This window comes from Larimichthys crocea, unplaced genomic scaffold (genome assembly GCF_000972845.2).
Source record: "Larimichthys crocea isolate SSNF unplaced genomic scaffold, L_crocea_2.0 scaffold67385, whole genome shotgun sequence".
NCBI lineage: Eukaryota > Metazoa > Chordata > Actinopteri > Sciaenidae > Larimichthys > Larimichthys crocea.
In genome coordinates, this window is record NW_020858877.1 from 1,896 (window position 1) to 8,749 (window position 6,854).

The 6,854-nt window shown below is 36.8% G+C and overlaps 2 long non-coding RNA genes across 2 annotated transcripts; both read right to left on the reverse strand.

The window, feature by feature from the left end:
• Positions 1 to 545: 545 nt before the first annotated feature.
• Positions 546 to 2,550, reverse strand: LOC113745354 (uncharacterized). The gene is made up of 3 exons (XR_003462109.1): positions 2,475 to 2,550; positions 2,301 to 2,360; positions 546 to 614 (listed from the first exon to the last, which is right to left on the reverse strand). It is a non-coding gene; the product is annotated as an uncharacterized LOC113745354 (long non-coding RNA).
• On the reverse strand, positions 686 to 1,109 carry LOC113745353 (uncharacterized). The gene is made up of 3 exons (XR_003462108.1): positions 1,079 to 1,109; positions 907 to 964; positions 686 to 799 (listed from the first exon to the last, which is right to left on the reverse strand). It is a non-coding gene; the product is annotated as an uncharacterized LOC113745353 (long non-coding RNA).
• Positions 2,551 to 6,854: the final 4,304 nt, after the last annotated feature.

Genomic DNA, 6,854 nt, shown 5'->3' on the forward strand with positions numbered 1-6,854 from the left:
CTTAGACTAAGGAGTCAGCTGGTTGATACTCAGCTCCTGACGGATGTCTGCGCTGTGTGTCTGGGCAAGATGATTGAAAACCCAGCTTTGTTGTGTTGGTTGAGCTTTATATTTTGTATTGTAAGCACTTTGGATAAGGAAGCACTGTATCTCTCCTGATGAGCAGTTGGCACCTTGCATGGGAGGCTGTACCATCAGTGTTTGAATGTGTGTGTGAAGGTGGCAAGTCTTGTAAAGCAGACAAGAACAACGTTGTCCACTTACCATTTTTGTTGTACTGTGTAGATTGTGTATGTGACAATGAAACTTGATTTAGGCACTTACTCATTATAATGCCTTGTCAGATGAAGTATGATGTAATTTAAGCATTACTCGTTACAGTCGTCGGTGGGTAGTGTAACTATTGTTGTGTTCACACTGTTGTACATCTGTAGTTGCATCTGACAAAACCATTTAAAATATGTACGTTAACTGAAAGTGAAATCTGATGAATCATGAGACATAACTGCCTTGTCAGATGCAGGATGTCATTTAAGCACTCACTGTATGATCATTGTTGGTGGTTGTGGTAAGTGCTGTTGTGTTCACACCTGTTGTAGCATCTGTAGTTGAATCTGACAAAATCAACTTATAATTATGTATATTCAACTGAAAAGTGAAGTGTGTGAGTCAATGAAGACAAAAACTGTTTTGCCAGATAATGTAAGATGTCATTTTAAGCACTTACTCGTTCAGATGGTTGTTGGTGTAGTGGTAACTGCTGTTGTGTTCACACCTGTTGTAGCATCTGTAGTTGAATCTGACAAAACCATTTTAAAAATATTAGTTAAACTGAAAAGTGAAATCTAAAGATCAATGAGTCAATAACTGCCTTGTCAATAAGGTAAATATCATTTTAAGCACTACTTGTTATGATCATTGTTGGTGTTGTGGTAAGTGCTGTTGTGTCACACCGTTGTAGCATCTGTAAGTTGACAAAACCATTTTAAAATGATGTATGATCAACTGAAAAGTGAAGACAATAACTGCTTTGTTATAACAAGAAAGAGTAAAGTAACATGTTATTTTAAACACTTACTTGTTGGTGACATTGTGGGTGTTGTACTGTTCACAGGGTTGTCCAACTGATGTTGAATCTGAACAAGAACATTTTACAGTATTACAACTGATAATAGAAAAACACTGTGTAGTTTTTACTAAACTGTGTTCTCAAGTATTTCACTGATCTTAATTGACATGCTAACTGTCCTGTTAAGGGGGATAGGAAGTTGGTACATGTTACACTATGGAATTGTCACAGGGGATGTCAAGAAGCCCGTTACATCCAAAACTCACTGGTAAATACAATTGTTGGTCAAGTTAAGGGTGTTGCAGTGTTCAGATGCAGCCTAGTAAAATGTGTTTATCTACAAGAAACTTTTAACAATATACAGCTTGGCAAAAGGAACACTATGTGTATATGTTTGTCAAATTCATGTTCAAACGTATTTCCTCCATGAGAGACTTTGTTTGAGTTAGGGCACCTCAGAATTTTACAGTCCCATGGCTCATGTGTTAAAGTGGGTTGTCTATAATCTGAGGGGTCACTGGTTGATACTCAGCTCATGAGTCTGCTGAGGTGTCCTTGGCAGATATTGAAACCAGCTGTGTGTATGGTTGAGCTTTATATTATTGTAAGCACTTTGGATAAGGAAGCACTGTATCTCTCCTGATGAGCAGTTGGCACCTTGCATGGGAGGCTGTACCATCAGTGTTTGAATGTGTGTGTGAAGGTGGCAAGTCTTGTAAAGCAGACAAGAACAACGTTGTCCACTTACCATTTTGTTGTTACTGTGTAGATTGTGTATGTGACAATGAAACTTGATTTAGGCACTTACTAGTATAAATGCTTGTCGAGTGAAGTATGACTGTAATGTGTAAGCACTATCCTCGTTACATCGTCGTTGGTTTTGTAGTGTAACTATTGTTGTGTTCACACTGTGGTAGCATCTGTAGTTGCATCTGACAAAACCATTTTAAAATATGTAGTTAAAACTGAAAATGAAATCTGATGAATCAATGAAGGACATAAACTGCCTTGTCAGATGAGGCAAGATTGTTCACTTTAAGCGACTCCTTGTTATGGATGCATTGATGTGTTGTGGTAAGTGCTGTGTGTTCACACTCCTGTTGTAGCATCTGTAGTTGAACTGACAAAATCATATAATTATGTATTATTCAACTGAAAAGTGAAGTGTGCAATTCAATGAAGACAAAAACTGTTTTGCCAGATAAAGTAAGTTGTCATTTTAAGTACTCACTCGTTACAGTCGTTGTTGGTGTTGTGGTAAGTGTTGTTGTGTTCACACCTGTTGTAGCATCTGTAGTTGACAAAACCATTTAAAAATAATGTATGATCAACTGAAAAATGAAGACAAATAACTGCTTTGTTATAACAAGAAAGAGTAAAGTAACATGTTATTTTAAACACTTACTTGTTGGTGACATTGTGGGTGTTGTACTGTTCACAGGTGTTGTACCAACTGATGTTGAATCTGACAAGAACATTTTACAGTATTACAACTGATAATAGAAAACAACTGTGTAGTTTTACTAAACTGTGTTGCTCAAGTATGTCACATGATCTTAATTGACATGCTAACTGTCCTGTTAAGGAAGGAAGTGGTAGCATGTTACACTATGGAATTGTCAAAGGGGAAGTGTCAAGAAGCCCTTTACATCCAAAACTCACTGGTAAATACGATTGTTGGTCAAGTTAAGGGTGTTGCAGTGTTCAGATGCAGCCTAGTAAAAGGTGTTTATTCCTACAAGAACCTTTTTACAATATACAGCTTGCAAAAGGAAACAACTATGTGTATATAGTTTGTCAGATTCATGTTCAACGTATTTCCTCCAAATTATAGACTTGGTCTGAGTTAGGCACCTCAAGAATTTGTACAGGCCCATGCTCATGTGTTAGAAGTTTGTCTATTATCTAAGAGTCACTGGTGGATATCGCCACCTCTGAAGGCTCTGAGTGTCCTTGGGCAGAATTGAACCAGCTTGTTGTGTATTGGTTGAGCTTTATATGATATGGTAAGCACGTTTATGAATAAGGAAGCACTGTATCTCTCCTCCTCCTGATATCGTTGACCTGCAGGGAGCTGTAACCATCAGTGTTTGAATGTGTGGATGTGAAGGTGGCAAGTCTTGTACAAGCAGACAATACAACTGTCCACTTGTACATTTTTGGTTGTACTGTTTGGATGATTGTGGATGTGACAATGAAACTGGATTTAGCGCTTACCGTTATAATGCCTTGGCAGATGAAGATGATGTAATTTAAGCACTTATCTTACATCTCGTTGGTTGTAGTGGTAATTGGTTGTGTCACACCTGTGTAGCATCTGTAGTTGAATCTGACAAAACCATTTAAATAATATGTATTAATAAACTGAAAATTGAAATCTGAATGAGATCAATGAATCAATAACTGCCTTGTCAGATGAAGAGCTGTCATTTTAAGCACTTACTCGTTAACGTTGTTGGTGTGTGGTAAGTGCGGTTTGTGTTCACACCCTGTTGTAAGCATCTGTAGTTGAATCTGAAAACCATTTAAAATTTAATGTATGTTATCAACTGAAAATGAAAGTTCAAGATCAATGGACGCAATAGAACTGCTTGTGCAGATAAGTAAAAAGTTATCATGTTACAGCACTCACTGTTAGCATTCATTGTTGGTGATTGTTGTAGATGTGTTGTGATTCACCCCTGTTTGAGCGCTAGTTGACAAAACATTGTAAAAATGTATATGTCAATGAAAGTTGAAGACAATAACTGCTTTTTATAAACAAGAAAGCGATAATTAACTCTGTAATTTTAATAACCCTTACTTGTTGGTGACATTGTGGTGATTTTGTTACGTTCACAGGTGTCGTTGTACAATGATGTGATCCTGACAAAACATTTTGACGTATTACAACTGATAATAGAAAACGCTGTGTATTTTCTAAACTGTGTGCTAAGTAGTCACCTGATCTTAATTGACATGCTAACTAATCCGTGTAAGGAAGTAAGGTGGGTAGCAATACAACGAATGGAATTGTCAAGGTGGAAGTGTCAGAAGCCCCTTTACATACAAACTCACTGGTAACTACGATGGTTGGTCAAGTTTAAGTGTGCCAAGTGATCAGATCAATCCTAACCCTGTACTACATAACAGCTTGCAAAAGAAAAACAACTATTGTGGCGTCAATGTACCGTGTAGGAGTTGTGTAATGTGCAAAACTTGAATTAGGCACTTAGCGTTATGAATCCTTGTCAGATGAAGTAGGATGTAATTTTAAGCACTTTCGTTACATTCATCGTGGTTCGTGGTACTGTTTTTATGTTCACACCTGTTGTAGCATCTGTAGTTGCATCTGACAAAAACATTTTAAAATATACTGTAAACGTGAAAACGGAGAATCTGATGAATCAGAGTCGATAACTGCCCTAGCCTTGAGTCAGATAAGGTAAAATATCATGTTTTATAAAGCACCCAGCGTGTTATGAGCATTTTTTTGTGTATGTGTAAGGTGCTGTTGTTTCACACCTGTTTTGTAGCACTCTGTAAGTTGACAAAACGCATTTTAAATTATGTTGATCAACTGAAAAGTTAGTCGATTGAAGATTGATCTAGATGATAAATTTACTGAATTTATTATTAGTCTCTAGCACACTGTACATCTAGTGTGGCATCACTAATAAAAACAGAGGAATCTAATAAGCTACATGTCCCGGTTAATAAATTTTTAATTTACTTGTTAGAGTAGTGGCCTGGAGAGGGCTGTGTGTATTAGTTGAGCAATTGTGTCGGTTAAAAAATGACTTAATAGTTGCATGTTTATTTTCTTTACTAGGAAGCAAAACTGACCAGATATCTTTGTAGAGGCGTAACAATGTGTGGTTTGTTGTGTTTTCACTGAGAACTGAAGTATTGTAATGTATAACCACTAACCTATTTTTAAATCGTACTTTGTGATCCTTAATGGTGATTTGTAGACCATTGTGCATTTAATATGTTGTAACATTAGGTGTTGCGTCTGAATAAAGAATGTTACAATTAGTAATTCCTTCAAATGAAAAATGATTTCTTGAAAATGTATGTTTTTCATATTCACTGTTATTTTTACCTGTTGTAAAATAATAATAACGGTTTTTTTCCCCTTGATGTCCGAGTGCTGCTCCACTGTAACGCCTCAGGGATGTACCAGTGAGGGCAGAAGCTTCACATTAATTGCGGAAATTAGCTATTGCAGACTTTATCGGCTTTGCTGCTGGATACATACCTTCAGTTGCCGTTTTTTTACATGAAACACATAAAAATATGCCGTTCATGTGAAATTTTTGAGAATCAGTTTGTTAAAAATCAATTTGTCATCGACCATAACCTACGAGAATTACTACATTATTGCAATTCATCATGCATGAGTTGGTACAGTAAATAACGCAAAATTATTACTACTACTTTATATAAAAATATCTTTATATGGTTTTACATACCATGATGAATGATAGTAATATTATATAAGTCATACATATATAGATTGATTTTTAAGACATACCGTTTTGTGACGTGGGAGTGTAAAGAATGTAGTGATATTCTGGGTTGTTGGCAACTGTGTGGTTTGTGATTTTAAAATGTAATTAATATCGATAATTGCCAAAGAGTATGACACAAACAAAGCGTCTGTTTTCACTTTACATTGCTCAGAAATTCAGTGGTAGTCAGTAATGAGATGTTGAATTAAACAGGTAGAAAATAGTTTAAACTTATAGAGTTTGTGTGCAACGCCTCAGAAACCATTGTTGTGTTGTCTCCTCTCATCTTACTTGTTGGTGGAGAGGTTGTTCGAACGGACAGCTTTAAGCTGGTAAAAACGAGAGAGAATAGATAGTGATTAAAAACAAATGTGAATAAAATAGACTGCGATTGTCCATTAGACGAATGGGCATTACAAACAATATGTAATGCAGTTTCCGTATCTACATTAGTAACAAATAGGGATACTGGTCAGTCCTAAATAAGTACCAAATATACTTTTGTTATGGTCCTGGTTTTAAAACAAACTTACGGTGCTGATTTAACAGACTGCAGTATTGTCCATCAGGAGGAACGGCATTGATGCAGCCAACATGTTCCATCGTGATGTTGTCAACAGGGTCATGCGGGAAACACCTGGTCACATGACCACCGATACTGCTCCGCAATCTGCCTGGAAACCACCAACAACCCCACTGCTCGGCGGAGCAAACCTGGATACAGCATCACAACACCAAACACATTTAGGATCTTCTTACTGTATTGTATTGTTTTTGTAAGGCCACTCTTCAAATTGCCTCCTGCAAAGCCACCCTTTGCAAACCTGACAGTTTCCCATACTTTTGCTCTCATTTTGTGATTAATTAAGTTTTAATTTTTACTGTGGAACTGTCTGACGTCAGAGATTGTCTGTTGGTTGTTTCATGCTTCTGGGTAGGTAACTGATGTTGTTCAGAATGGTCCTCAGTCCATTATCACTGCAACATTCTGAGATGTCAAATCAACAGAGATGATGTATTCATTTAAAACAGCTGGCGGGCGCTGTAGGGACATGTCCAAAGGAACATGGGTATAATCAAAACCATGTTGGTGTTTGGTGATAAATCATTGCATTGATGAAACTGCTGGTCTCTCATTCACTTGTTTGGTGGAGAGGTTGTTGTAACAGGACTACGCTGTGAAGTCTGTTAAAACACAAAAGAGAGAGAAGTAGATAGTAATTTACAAAAAATATACGCTCCTGAACTTTTTACATAATTACAACTTTTTACTTATTGTCACGTGTTTTTCA